The following is a 15,852-nucleotide window of genomic DNA, read 5'->3' on the forward strand; positions in this document are numbered from 1 at the left end:
CAAAATCTGAAGGTGGTTATCTTTGCATTATTTTCTTGACCATAGTGCTTATCAGTTGAAAATTGCCTTTCTAAGCTTAGATAGATAGATGTAAAATCACACACATCAAAAATTGTATGTGGTTATTAAATGACATAGCTCGGCTTAGTGAAATGCTTGGCACAGAGAATAAACACTAATGTAAGCTACTATCGTTACTTTGATGATGCTTCATTGACTTTACAGTGCTACCAAAACAAATGAAAAGGAGAATGACCACATATAATATTATAGCACGGTGAATTGTGAATAAAAGACATTTTCCTTTAAGTAAAAAGTTGAACTGCAACAGGAAAGCAGTATTTGACTCTGAAAGGTAACATTTAAGGAGGAAGTAATTACTACTTCAAATATCTAACGTCCCAGCAGCTCCAAAATAACCTTTCCTAGTTTAGTGAAAATCATAGTGTTGTATTATTTTTTTTAAATGCCCATGTTAGCTTAACACAGAGAAATAAGTTTGGTTCCTTGTTTGCCTGTCTTTAAAAGAAAAGACAAGTCTGAAATAAGACTCAAAAGAGAATACTGTACTCTGAATTTAAAACATAGTGGATATGGCCATTTGCAAGCATATCTAGAGCACTTTTAATGTAATAAATATTTATTGCACACCTACTACGTGCCATGCATTATGGAGATGATAAAGAGTGGGAATAAAACATATCTCTGTCTTTAAGCAGCTCTCAGTCTAGCAAAGGGAGGTAGGCATGTAAAACAGTGAAATACAATGACTGCAATACAAATATATATATGGCTAATATGCTAAGTATCCCTCCTACCGTCCGACCAGTCACTATGACGCACACTGACCACCAGGGGGCAGACACTCAATGCAGGAGCTGCCGAGCTGCAGTGACTTGGCAGCAGCGGTTCTTGGATGACACACCCCAAAACCAGAGAGAAGGGAGCCCAATTCCTCGCGGGTCCACGCAATTCCACCTTTGGCCGTGGGTTATGTTGTTGCTGGAGCGCTGTCAGCCCCGAATCTGGTTTCCTGCACACTTGCATTTGCGTTCTACACCCTTTAAGACAGCAACTTTGCAGAGCGCCCTCTTGCACTCCAGGACCCCTTGGGGGATGTCAGAGAGCCGGTTTCGGCCTGATCCCCGCAGGCCAGGCCAAGGGACCCCACCTGCCGGAGGGACCCGGCTCACTCCACAGACTCTGGGGAGGGACTGCAGGAGGCTGGCTCCAGGGTGTATCCAGCCCATCTTGCCCAGTCCCATCCTGCCAGCCACCTTCTAATTAATTTCCTTTCAAGGTGCACAAATCCATGCACCGAGTCATTAGTACTGAAAATAAAGAAACGAATGATATACTATGCAATGCTATTTTGGGGTACACTGAAAAAATAGTGTTAAAAATGATGTGTACCAACAGGCTGACTTCAATGAAATGGTGTGCTTCTTTTTTCTAATGGGTAAAGAAGGTTAAAATGCAAAGTTATAATATGAAACTCGGTGATCTCATTTTACCACTTGCTTATTAAGGCAAAAGATAAAAAGCCACTCACTGGTTTTAACATGAAGGTTTGAGAAACATTGGAGCATTGGCTCTTTTAAGCTTGGGAGGAAGTGTGGCACTGACATATAAGAAGAAAACCTAAAAGAAGGTAAATTACCTTTTAAAGGTATATGCAAAGAGCAGTTCTCTTCACTCTGATATTTGTTGCATGTTCCTCTTTGCTTTAGAACTAGAGGCCCGATGCATGAAATTCGTGCAAGAGTAGGCCTTCCTTCCCCCGGCTGCTGCCACCGGGGACCTTGGCTTCCTTCCGGCCACCTGCAGGCACCCAGGAGCTGGGCTTGCCTTGCAGCCCTGGCTTTGTCCAGAAGGTCATCCAGAAGGATGTCCGGAAGGACATCTGGTCTAATTAGCATATTATGCCTTTATTATTATAGATAATGACCATTGGTGCCCACTATTTCTCCCTTGAAACATACATGCAGTGTGTCCCAAAAATATGTCAACACACTTTAACGGCTGAGAGCTACACATGCTCTTACATTTTGAAAATGAAATGTATGCTGGCTTTTTATTCAAAGTGTGTCTACATTTTTTTGAGACATGCTGTATGTAGAGTGTGGTCACCTTATAATTTGTTATAATTTATATAACTCTGTGTATATTTTCTTAGTCTGCCTTTAATAACTGCATGTTCATAAATGTGGTCAATATATTTCCATTAAAATATATACATGATGCCCTGGCCAGTGTTGCTAAGTGGTTACAGCATTGGCCCATGCACCGAAAGGTCACAGGTTCAATTCTCACGCATGGACACGTACCTGGGTTGTAGGTTCAATCCCCAGACTGGTAAGGGTGCAACCAATTGATGTATCTCTCTCTCTCTCTCTCTCTCTCTCTCTCTCTCTCTCTCTCTCTCTCCCCCTCCTTCCCTTCCACTCTCTCTAAAAATCATTGGAAAAAATATTCTTGGGTGAGAATTAACTATATATATACTAGTATACACATAAAAAATAGTATATATTATTTTTATAGAACCATCTTTGATCAAGTTTTGAAATGAAAAACATAAAACCATCAATTTTCCAAGGACTTTAACCACTTAGAGTATTTTATAATGGGTTTTATAATGGGTTCTTTTTCATGTTTTGTCATATCAGTTGACCAGACTATGCATTCCCATAGGCAAAATTTTAAAAACCCTTAAATTAGTTATTGAACAGAAACATTTTTTCATGTACCGCAAATCAAATATTTACTGAAAAGTTAATGAAATTGGATGTGAGTGTGTATTCAGCTGTTCGGGTGTGAATTGTTACCTGGGCACACAATCACAGCTGCATAGTGATGCCACAACTCACTAGACAGTGAGCAGTGAGAGTCGTTACGTAATTGACTTGTACTCCAAGCACACTCTTCCACTTCAAGACAACCAAACACTGCTCACCACGTCTAGATCAATACTGCAGGTAGAGATAGACAACTGGACATGCAACTCCGCCCAACTCCTGAGCTATAATTTTGTAAAATCATCTAGCTAGCCATGAGAAGTACCCAGAAAAAAAGCACTCCACTGTCAAATGCAACTGACTTTTAGGAAATGTCTTAAAGAAAATGGCTGATAATGAAAGTAGCTTGAAAAACAGGCTTTTATTTTGGGAGAAGGTTGCTTTAATTTGTGTGTGTGCATTTTAGTTTTTGTTGTTATTTGTGTTGTTATTCTTCTGAGCACTCCCTTTTTACTACCGTTTAAAGATAATTTGGGGGCCATGGATCAATTTTATATTTTCAGTTGTTCCTGAGTTTCAATATTAGAATGGAAAATTTTACCTATTTTATGAGAGATTAAACAGATACTTTTCCCCTCGATTTTAAGCTCAGAGAATAAATAATGTTTAACAGCAATCTGAATACTTCAGGGAAACTCTACAATGCTGTTCTTTTTGTCCTGAACTAAAATGTCAATTTTAATATTAAGTAGAAACATTAAATTCTAAGGACATCTACTTCTAACACCCACCTAAAATGAACTAACCTTCTGCTCCAAACTGTCACATTTTTACAGAATGCTTACTTTCATTTCAGAGTTATTTAATGTTATATTTGATTTGCTGCTGTGCAGTCTATTTATAACAGTGACTAACTACCAGAAATATTTGGCTTTCCTTTTGTGTGTAGGCTCTCTGGGTTTCTAAGTGCCTATTTTTCAATAAGGTTTCTTCTTTTATATTACTAGGATGGGACCAATGACTAATCTTCAGATTTTCCATATATACCATACATACGTATATGTATATATACATACATACATACACAGGGGTAAGCAAAAGTGGTTTAACAATAATACAATCCTATATAATAAAAACCTAATATGCAAATCGACCAGTCGCTATGACATGCACTGACCACCAGGGGGAGACGCTCAACTCAGGAGCTCCCCCTGGTGGTCAGTGTGCTCCCACAGGGGGAGTACTGCTCAGCCAGAAGCCAGGTTTATGGCTGGCAAGCAAAGCAGTGATTACAGGAGCCTTTTCCACCTCAGAGGCAGCACTAAGGAGCAGCGAACCCAGCTTCTGGCTGAGTGCCAGGCACATGGCTGGTGAGTGCAGTGCTAGTGGCGGGAGCCTCTCCTGCCTCCGCTGCAGGTGGGCGGTAAGGAGCAAGGGGTCCCAGACTGCAGGAGCCCCAGACTGTGAGAGGGATGTCTGACTGCAGGCTTAGGCCCTATCTCTCCAGAAATCAGGCCTAAGCCGGCAGGAGGACATCCTCCGAAGAGTCCCATACTGCGAGAGGGTGCAGGCTGGGCTGAGGGACCCCCCACCACCACCACCACAGTGCACAAATCTCGTGCACTGGGCCTCTAATAATCAATCAATAAATAATAATATATGAATAAACTCTGTGTTTTGAGATTTCACAACTGGAATCCTGCTTTTGCCCACCCTTGTGGACATATGTATGTGTATCATACTGAAAATTGAGTGTTAAAGTAGATTTCTCAGATATATTTCACACAAAAATTACAAAGTTAAAAGGTGGGATATCCACTACCAAAAAACACATTCGGAAAAAAAAAAGATCTAGTGCTTCATGTCAAAAAGTTCATCAATTTTTCTAAATTCTTTGCTTGTTCCCTTGAGGTAGTCTCATAACCCTTCATACTAGATGCTTCTGCAAACAACCCAGAAGTAGCCATATCACTTTACATAAAGTGCTTTCATTCACTGACATATCTCTGGGCCTGGTATTTAGTTGCTTGTGTTGTTTCTGTATGAATTAATATAGGGTGGTTACATGAAAGATTTGAAAGCTCGGCACTAAAACCCCAGCGGTTCTAATGTTCTTGTTCTTGTTTTTCTTAAGAACACTGATAAGTGTAGGTGTTCACAAAATCACTATTAGTCATGCATTTTGAAAAAAAGAAACAAAATCCTAGATAAGAAAAACAATGTATTTTAAGTTGTAAAATAAGTTATTGGAGGAACAGGGAGAGTCTAGCATGTTGCTGTGTAGAATGACTGAGAGCATCATTAAGAGAATTACATGTTTTTAATTTAGTCTAAATCCCCTCCCCCCCAGAAAAATTCCTTTAGTTTCTTGTGATAGAATTCTGATAACAGTGATGAGACCCTCAATCATCTGGGCATGTTGAAACCACAGCTAGACAGAGTAGCTTTGAGTATATCCTAAGCTACCTAAAGCAATGTTGAAATCTATTGGCATTCATATCAGAATGTATTGAGTAATGGAATTATAAAATAATTGAAGACATCAAAAATAGTAGAAGGTATTAACCTTCATTATTATAATTGCTACCAGGTTAAGAAAAAATAAAAAAGAATAGACAGATAGATATACTTTATTCCAGCTCAAGGTGTCAACAGTAGCTCAAATTCCACCCCTAATCTTTTCATCATTACCACCCAGATAGCGATGGATAAATAAAGGGGGAAACATCAGATTATGGAGAAGCAGGAGCTGAGGGCAGGCAGGATGGCACACAGCCAGAGACTGCCAGCATTTTTAAAGAGTGCTTCAGAGTGAATCCTGCCCGGAGGCTGCTACAGGGTCACCAACACAAAGCCTCAAGGGTTTGCCCTGACGGCAAGTTTATGGTCACTTCTGATAACGTCAAAAAGAAAAGGCCCCAATGCCACAGACAGCCTGACACTGCTCCATCCAGGTGTTCACATGCCAACAGTGTGGCTTCAGAACTGATATAAATTGGTTTGAGATATTATGTCAGAAACAAATAGCGCTAATGTTTGCATTCTCAAGGTACACAAGAACAGTTTCATTGAAGAATATGAACGTATGGGAATTGTTTTCTCTTTATCTTCATGCCGTCCTAGAACACCATCACTTGAAAAATATCAATATTCATGACTATTCTGAGTATTTAATGACCAATTTATATGCTGGGGTTTTTTTAATCAATAGATCATATCCTTTACATTGTTGTTGCCACTGTCACTTTTTGGTGATTCTCTATTCTTTCCATTTTAACAATTTGTAATTCAGATGACTTCTGGATTGCCACTGAGCATGGCATAGGTTATATTATTTTAACATAATTTTCTAAATCATCCACCATGGCTTTTGTGTGTGTGTTTATATGCATATATGTGTGTGAGTAGATTAAGTATACATATATGTTGTGTGTATATATATATATATATATATATATATCAGATTATATGAATGAATAGATAATATAGATGTAGATAGATATTGATACAGAGATGGAGGCAGAGACAGAGATAGAGATAATATAGATATAGGCTTTTGGAAAATAACATCAAGAAATGGATATACCCTGATATCATTTTCCAAAATCCTGTGTAGAATAATTCTTAATTATATACATTTTCAATAAAACCAAATTAGTAATAATTATGAAGTTCTTTTTTAAATTTTTTAATTTCAGTTGGTATTTAATATTATATTACTTTCAGGTGTACAATGTCTTGATTAGACATTATATAACTTATAAAGTGATTCCCCCAATAAGTCCAGTACCCGCCTGGCACCACAGATAGTTATTACAATGTTATTGGTCCTATTTGCTCTGCTATATTTTACATCCCCATGACAATTCTGTAACTACCAATTTGTACTTCTTCATCCCTTCACCTTTTTCACCGCGTACCCCCAATTCCCCTTCCATCTGGCAAACATCAGTTTATTCTCTATATCTATGCGTTTGTTTCTGTGTTTATTTGTTTTGGTTTTTAGATTTCACACATAAGTCATACAGTATTTGTCTTTTTCTGTCTAACTTATTTCACTTAGCACAAAATTTTCTAGGTCCATCCATGTTGTCACAAATGGAAAGATTTTATCATTTTTATGGCCAAGTAATAGTTCATTGCATATATGTACCACCTCATTCTCTTTATCCAGTTGTCTATCAATGGACACTTACTTTGTTTATGTAGCTCTTATATATTCATATAATTATTATTCAATATACATTTTAATAATATATTTATTACTTTTATATCGTATTTCATAATGTCACATGTGGGAATTGAAGAAAATAACATAGTAAAGGAAATACAGACATGCAGAATTTTTTAAAAAACTCTTTAATAGTTGCCCTAGCCGGTTTGGCTCAGCAGATAGAGCGTCGGCCTACAGACTGAAGGGTCCCAGACTCAATTCTGGTCAAGGGCACATGCCTGGGTTGTGGATTCGATCTCCAGTAGGGGGCGTGCAGGAAGCAGCCAATCAATGATTCTCATCATTGATGTTTCTATTTCTCTCTCCCTCTCCTTTTCTCTCTGAAATCAATAAAAATATATTTTTAAATAGAATGTTTAATAGTTTATTATGGCACATCAAAAATTAAATAAAATACTGCTTACAATACATGCAAACAAAAATGTAATGGTCTTAGTAAATGCCTTTGATTATAACGTTTCTGAATGTGGCAATTCAACTTTGATATAGCTAAGCAATAATATTAAAGTATGTGGATTTTTAAATAAATATTTGTCTTTTTTCACTAAGGCCCTCATGGTTTATGAGAAAGCAAAATAAGGAAAATTTTATTGATATTTTTAAAGAAAAACTGATCCACCAGAGAGCTAGAGAAAAATGTTTCTTTAAAAAAAGTCATTCTGTGATTCTTACAATGAGATAGTTCTTAGAAATCTATGATTCTAAAGCATAGAGGATTTCATTCACATATTCTAGATTTGAAATAATAAAGGAATATGTAATTCATTAACCTTGGGCTTTGAAAAATAGAGACATTTTTGCCATTTGCTTTTATATTCAAAAGAAATTCAAAATTCTGTTGTTTTTAGTGTTAGAAGATCCTGCATCTGTTTCCAATTCACTTACACATTAATTCATGACAGTAGTGTTAGGGAATGGGTTTTCCAATCTCCACAATGACCTCCTCACATAAGCCTCTTCACATTCAATCTAGGAGTTTCACTTTGCCAAGAAAAGTATAATTTGTATCCAGATATACCAATCTGTAATAATACTAAAATATGAGCACCTGGTATTTAAGTAATTGTTTGGAGTTGGAAAAACTGTTTTTCTATCTTGTTTGTGTTTAGTTTAAAATAAACTTGTTAATTAGATGTCTGCAGCAGAATTCCTGAAACCAAAAGAAAGATGAGGAAAATGAAACATATGTGAATCATGAGAGAGTTAACATTGACTAGATTCTATTAGGGCAAGAAATAATTTTTTAAATCATTTCTGCAACCTAGGATTTGGTCAGATGAGTAGTACTTTTGTATGTTATCATCATTACAATGAGAACATTTTAATTTTTCTATGTGCTGATGTTACTTCTCAAATTCAGCTCATACTTCATCCAAGAGAAATAACAACTTCCAGTTATTTTTGGGCAATGTAAGATGGCAAGCCAACAGCATGCCACATCACAGCAACCAAGAATATAATTCATAGCACTGAGCAGTAAGAGTAACCGGTAAGCCATTTTCACTGAGTCCTCACTTTCTTCATTTCAGACCTAGTTGTCCCAAAATTCAAATTATATATTCAAAAATGTTTCCACTTTTGTCTACTTCTCTACTTTGAGTCTTTGATAATTCTTCTCCTGGTATTTGATGGTTTCTACACTCACGTCTTAGAGACAGTTGAAATGTTTAACAGGGGATTGCATGTGATATTCAATAGCAGTTACTCAGAGTTTACATAGAAGATCTTCTTGACCATAGTTTTGAGCTGTTGACCACATACCAGATTTATAAATGAAAAAATAACCAAGTACGTGAGTATTCTGAATATCATACATGTAAAATAGTTGGCGTCATGAGAATATGAAAGTATGGGAATTGTTTTCTCTTTATTTTCATGGTGTCCTAAGACACCATCACTTGAAAAATATCAATAATCTTGATTATTCTAAGTATTTAATGACCACTTTATGTGCTTTTTTAAATCAGTAGTTCATATTCTTTAGATTATTGTTGCCACTGTCACTTTTTAGTAATTCTCTATTCTTTCCACTTTAACAATTTGTTATAATCCAGGTGACTTCTGGATTAAACTCTTTCAAAGAAAAAATCAACTAGTGTTCATGAAAATGTCTCCAAGTTCTTCTTTACCATAGATTGCTTTATCCATTTTATTTTGTTATTTTTCTGTTCATTCATTTCATGTTTTTTTTTTAATATATTTTTATTGATTTCACAGAGGAAGGGAGAGGGAGAGAGAGAAATAGAAATATCAATGATGAGAGAGAATCATCAATCAGCTGCCTCCTGCATGCCCCACGCTGAGGATAAAGCCAAAAACCAGGACATATGGCCTGACCAAGAATCGAACTGTGACCCCTGGTTCATAGGTCAACGCTCAACCACTGAGCCATGCCAGCTGGCCTGTTCATTCATTTTAAAGGCCTATCCTTGCATTCATACCATAGTAACTACTGAATGAGCATTTACCAAATTAGTCATAATGTGAAATGCAGATAATCAAACAAACAGGCAATAATCTATAATAATAAAAGGGTAATATGCTAATTAGACCGGACATCCTTCCGGGCGTCATTCCAGATGTCCTTCCAGATGAAGCCGGGGCCGGAGCAAAGCCGCCCAGGCCCCAGGTTCCTGCCCGTGGCCAGAGGAGGGAAGCCCAGGTCCTGGGTGCTGGAGGGAAGCCAGTGCCTGCATCTGGGGGAAGGAAGGCCTACTCTTGCACGAATTTTTGTGCATCGGGCCTCTAGTAACTGAATAAATCAGTTTTATTCAGACTGTGCATCCTGGAATACCTCTTCCCACCCAGAACTGCTTTCCTCCACCTACCCCAGCCAATTTATTTTCTTTTATCTCTTTTATATATTGGCCATCTGAATAAGGTCTTCTTTGTTTAATCCATAGCATAAACTTTATTGAAACCCTAGACTAAAAAAAATGATATGAGCAAAAAAAAAGTTTTAGAATTTTGTTGTGCATCCAGGCGGCCTCTGATATATGTCTACTTCATTCCCAAGAACATCCTGGTGAAGCTGCCCCAGAACTTCCCTGCTGCCAAGGCTACATGATCATTCCTAAAGCTTCATCCTCACTGAGTCCTGAACTCTAGGGGCAATGGAAACAAAAAAGTGAGAGAAAGCAGACTTGATCAGAACAACTCAACTTAGCCCAGGTTTCAGCTCCGCTGGCCTAGGTCATTTAATGCCACCCTTCAGCACAGGATAAACCACATTACTCACTAATTGCTTTAAAGAATATTGTTCTAGTGGATTATCCATAATTCCATTTGCTGTATAAATTGGAAGACACATTACAAGGACATGAGCTATAATCTCCCCTGTGCATCTTTTCAATTCAATTAAAGTTGTTACTAAAGGACATAAAGGAAGTTCTCTTACTTTTTCTGGAATTAAGGACTTCCAATAGTGTTATAAACAAATAAAAACATGTAAGCAGATTTCTGAACTTAAAATAGATTTCTGATAAGAGCACAGAGGTTTTAAAGGCTTGTAAACAGCCAAATTGATTTATTTTATAAACAGATTAAATGTATTTCTTTATATATAATGTTTATATTCTCCATGGAAGAATATCATTATGTTTTTTTCATTGTGCTTTTATGCAATGCATTTTGTAGTGCACAAGAACAATTTCTCCTCCCCAAAAAGATATTTTAGAGAAAAATTCTGACACATTTAATACCTTTCTGGATCATAAAATTTATTACCGTATGTTATTTTCAAATATTATTTTTTACTCCAAAAAAATTAATACCCCACTGTCTTAAAATTCTATGGCCTTTAGATAATTGTTGAATCTTTCAAAGTTTTTTGTTTATTTGCATGTATTGTTTCAATAAACATAATAGTCCAGTTAGGTCCTCCTAATTACTAAGTTGTTTAGAGGCAGTTGTTTAGAACATCTTACACGTTGAAAAGGATAATACCCCAAAACAAGTTGACACTGATTTGAGTAGTGTCATCAAAACTTTAAAGAACACAAAACATGGTAATTTTATTATCTTGCTTTTTGTTTACATGTTTGCTTTCTTGTTTTGTTTCTTTTTTTTTCCTATCAGAATGCTGCCATCTTCTGGTCAAATTGTATATCACTTCACACCCAAAATAGATCCACAATTGGAAGCAATTTAGGTTTATATAAATCCACTTTTTATCATTATAAGTCACCTATGTAAGGTTTGTGCCTCCAATGTTCCAAAAATAGAGATCTTTAAATGACTTTTCAGAAACTTTAAGAAGTTAAATTCCCAGAAGATGTTTCAGGACTTGTAATGCTACCAGCATATGTTTACTGCACAGGCAATGCTTATGATAATAGATAAGGCGAAGTACCTCTAGGGAATATTTGTCTTTGTTCTATTTCTGTTGGAATCTATGGCTGGGTATAGTGAAGCAATTTTGACATGTAGTTGTTATCTTCATTTCTACAAACCTTTAATTTTCAAAGTGGTTTACCTTGAAAGAATTTTTTATAGTATTTTATTTTTTAAAAACCTTATTTAATGTCCTCCTTATGACAAAAAACGGTTATTGTGGCTAACACCTGTCTTCTTGTCAGAGTAGTTCATATTTGTAACTTCTGTTAGAATGATTTATTAAAGGATATATCATTTAAAGGGCTAGCTTTGATATGCATGAATGTGATTACTTCCTACTTCCATATTATGGCTTTTTTTTTTTAATTAATTTATTACACAAAAATGAGAGCTCTTGCCATGCTCCAGTATCTATGGTAGGCACTGAAAATTCAAACAGAAGGTGCTGTCCTTCGACTTAAAAGCGTGCAACTTAGAGGATTCCTTTAGCCAAATCCTAGAAATCTTCACTGTACCACCCTGCCCATAACTAAGCCTCCGAAAACATTTTAATCTACAAAAACAAAAAATGAGCAAATAACAGTGCAGGAGAACGAAGCAGCTAAAAAACTCATTGACTACTGCTTTTTGTCACTGATGGTTTCTACTAGATTTTCTTCTTCCCTCATCATATTTACAATTTGCTGACTCATAATTCACCTCAAATAGCCTTGTAATCAGCTACAGGGATCAATATTGAACAGGTGAGGAATCTTGACACAGTGACACCTCCTGACTTGAGTCACCCAGCAAGAGCTAGGGTTGCGTATTGGCTAAAAAGAGCAGCCTTGTCTTGCTTTTGTCATGTGCAAGGCCCCTGCAGGGGGACGCTGACGGTTGTTTTGGCAGACTTTGGAATGATGTGAAGCAGAATCCTGCAGAAAGAGGGGACGTGTACTGGCAGTGCTGAATTCCCCCCTGCCCGTGCTAGCTGTGAGCCCATACAGTAAGGCCCTCCTGCCTCGCCCCCCCGCACACCCTCTGCCTTATTTCTTAACATTTCTCTGTATTATTACAAAATCACACTTTCTATTGTAACCATATTGCCTTCCCCATATTCAAAAATTGCCTCGTTAAAAATGTCCGAAGCATAAGGGATGGATGTGGACAACAGGGGGTGAGGGTGAGGGCAGGATTGGGGGGATGAGGGGACATTGGGGGGATGAGGACACATTTGTAATATCTTATTCAATAAAGGGGGGGGAAAGCCACACTACTTTAATATGGGGGGAAAAAATGTCCGGAAGGTCTTGGGCAGGGAGGAGGGGTGGGGAGGGGGTGTGTGAGAGAGGACTGCATGCCTTTGGCAAGTCCTCCTCCACAGCTTTGCCTTGTTCACTGGCACATCCCACTGTGGTTGTGTGTTTTTTTTTTTTTTCATTATTAAGAAAACAGGTACATGATCACATGGGTTGTTGAGCAATGTTTACCAGATACTGTGAAAATGTTCTTTGTAAGAGAAAATATGAGCCACTGCACAGACATTAAGCTTAAGAATCCACATGATCGCCCAGCCAGTGTGGCTCAGTGGTTGAGCATCAAACCATGAACCAGGAGGGGCGTGCAGGAGACAGCCTACCAATGATTCTTTCTCTCTCTCCCTCTCCCTTCCTCTTTCTGAAATCAATAAAAACATATTTTTTAAAAACTCATTCTAACAAGTATCCTAGATATCAATATTTCCAATATTTTGGAGCTGACACATACATATATATATAATATATTTATTGTCCTGGGTTTTTAAACCCCATTTTAAGCAAAACCTAGAGCTAGTAGTTTATGCTCTTTTTTAAAATTAGAATGGTAGCCAAGCTTTAAATAATTTTTAAATGATTTTTAAAATTCTCATCACATGCCAAAAAAATTATTGTGGAAATTTTCAATTTAGATGTTAGATTTCAAGAATGAAGGATTGAGTCCGTCTGTTCTTTGGCCTTCTGGGGTTAAATGTGAAGTTGTAACGGGTTTGGAGAGCTCACTGTGGAGGATCTAAACCCATAACAAACTACATGACCAGGGACATAGCATTTCTGTTCCATAGAGACCTATTTCTAAAGACAAAATTTTAAATATTAGAAGAATATTTAAAGAAGATATAATTACAAGAAATTAAAAGAAGATATAATTCTTTCATTTATAACATTTCCACACATACCTCAAGCAGAAACTATCACATTATAGGCACATATAATTTGTCCATCATTAATGTTTTTTCTATTTTATCAAATTCTATTGAAAATTGATTAGATTTACATTAAATTTCGATGAGGCAATTCCAACCTGCAAATTATGGTAAACATGTCCATGAAACATAGCAACACAGATTCATAATAGTGTTCTTAACATTTGTGTTTTATCCTTTATCTTTTCTAGTAGGCAATAAGCTAGTTTTAAAATATTTTTATTTTAATTAAATAACTAGCCCCTTTAAAAAGACATTCATAAAGATTCAGTGATTTATGCGAGTAAATCTCTTAGCAGATTGATTGGTGCACAGTAAACCCTCTACCAATGACAGCCGTTTATACAGCAGATGTGCTCTTCAGAGGAGTACATAAAATTTTTTTTGTGAATCAATTTTAAATAGTATATTTTCATTTTGCTTAAATTCTGTGGCAAATTGTTCTTTGAGCTGAATCAAATTCTGGTACTTTCTATACTAGGATGTATTATGGAGGGCACATGTAATTGAGAAACGGACCAAAACAATTGGGTTAACTAAGAAGATCAACAGCCCATAAAGGACACCCTTGTCCTACACGTCCTAGCATATGATAAGGAGTGATTTACAGAGTCAAGTTCCCAGAAAGACTGGAATATTCCACCACAAGGAAAAGCAAAAGATATGAAGGAGCCTTTTTATCTCCAGGGAAAGCCCACAGCACACTTCTGTATTCAAAGTGACACTAATGAATGTGGTCATTGTGTGGGAAGACAAGGATTATGGAAAAGATTAATAATTCAGTCACCCCTCTTTGCATCCATCTTAATAGTTGTCATGTGAGTTTCAGCTATAGCCATGCTTGCTGCTTCCTCTAGCTATACTTCTTTGTTGCTGTTCTCTGAGCCAACCCACGGTGGATGCCAGGTCATAGTGCCGATGGCATCTCAGCCATCTCGCCTCATCAGGGATATTCTAAAGAGCGTATATTAGACGTTGGAAATGCATATAGTCCTGGCAAATTTGTTTATCTGGCTTCTTAATAGCTTAATGCATAGGCCCCATTCTATATGAGCAAAAATTGTGTGCTAACCAATAAGTTGAGTGCAAATGACTATTTCTTTTAAAGTGAAGTATCTTCTGTGCTTCTATTAAATTTCCTGTTTCAATCAATGGCATGTTCCTTCATGTTTCAGAAGTTGAGGAAAGGGTTTAAAATTTGATCAAAATATGACAGAAAGTTCATGAACTGTGTTTGCTTTATAATTGTAAGAAATCGAATGCCAGCAAGTGAGCATCAGAGTTCCATCAATGATGAATGCCAACACTTGAAGGAGGGGTTTCTGCGCTGTACCGGCGCCTCTGAAGAAATGATGTTCTGTCCACGTCACTGTGGAAGAATTTGTTTGGACATTCTGTTGGAATTCTCGTGAACTGACGACCAATCCTAGAACAATACTGCCGTTTGTGTACAAAATGGCTGTAAACAGGCTACCCACAGAAACACTGATTTATATTGATTGCAGTTCTTTCTATAAATGTTTAATCTTTATTAGCAGTATTAAGGAAAGCATAATGTGAACCTTTGATGTGGAATTTTCTGGAGCTTTTAAAATGATCCCTGATAAAGGTCACTTCGCTTGAGCCCCATTTTTTTCAGACATTTAGTATCCCACTTCCCAGGACCAAAACCACACATTTTAAAAGGAAGTAAACAAGGAGAATGAAAATGGTCAAGAAGGTGTACCCATTCTGCAATTGTAAAATCTTAAATGGCAGGTCAAATGAATGAGCTCCAATCTGTATTAATGCATTAGTTTTCTGCTTCCACCATTCCCTAGTGAATGTATTTTCAAGAGTCTTTGGCTTGTGAGAATGAATCAATATAGCAGCACCCTGGCTTTTATTTGATCCTTTTCTCATGTACTTGGCTCGGTAGTAAAGATGCTTTTAAATACCAAATAATACCTTCTAATTATTTGCATTTTACATACACACTCAGTAATTATGTATTGAGTGCTTACTATGTGCCAAGTGCCATGCTAGATACTAGACATACAGTAGGCCTTCTCAAGGAAGCTTACAATTAAACAGGGAAACACACTAATGTATAGCCAATTCTAACTCAGAGAAGGCTGGGGAGAGGCACCTAACTCTCTCTGATGGCATCAGGGGAAGATGGTGTACAGAAGGTGCTCAGAAGTAATTCCTTATTACTTAAGGACAGTTGGATCTCCCCTGGTGAGAGTGTAGAGAGCCAAGAGAAGCACTTTCCAGGCAAGACAGTTAGTGAGAGCAAAGGCATGGAGGTCAGAAAGCCCACAGCACATTTCTGGACTATCAAATGG

At 37.1% G+C, this 15,852-nt stretch overlaps 1 protein-coding gene across 9 annotated transcripts in view; it reads left to right on the forward strand.

Moving 5' to 3' along the window:
• The window catches only part of DLC1 (DLC1 Rho GTPase activating protein), a 367,353-nt gene that overhangs the window by 92,721 nt on the left and 258,780 nt on the right, over positions 1-15,852 (forward strand). The gene's annotated exons all lie outside the window — the stretch shown is intronic.

The sequence above is a fragment of the Myotis myotis genome, unplaced genomic scaffold, assembly GCF_014108235.1.
Source record: "Myotis myotis isolate mMyoMyo1 unplaced genomic scaffold, mMyoMyo1.p scaffold_m19_p_3, whole genome shotgun sequence".
Taxonomy (NCBI): domain Eukaryota; kingdom Metazoa; phylum Chordata; class Mammalia; order Chiroptera; family Vespertilionidae; genus Myotis; species Myotis myotis.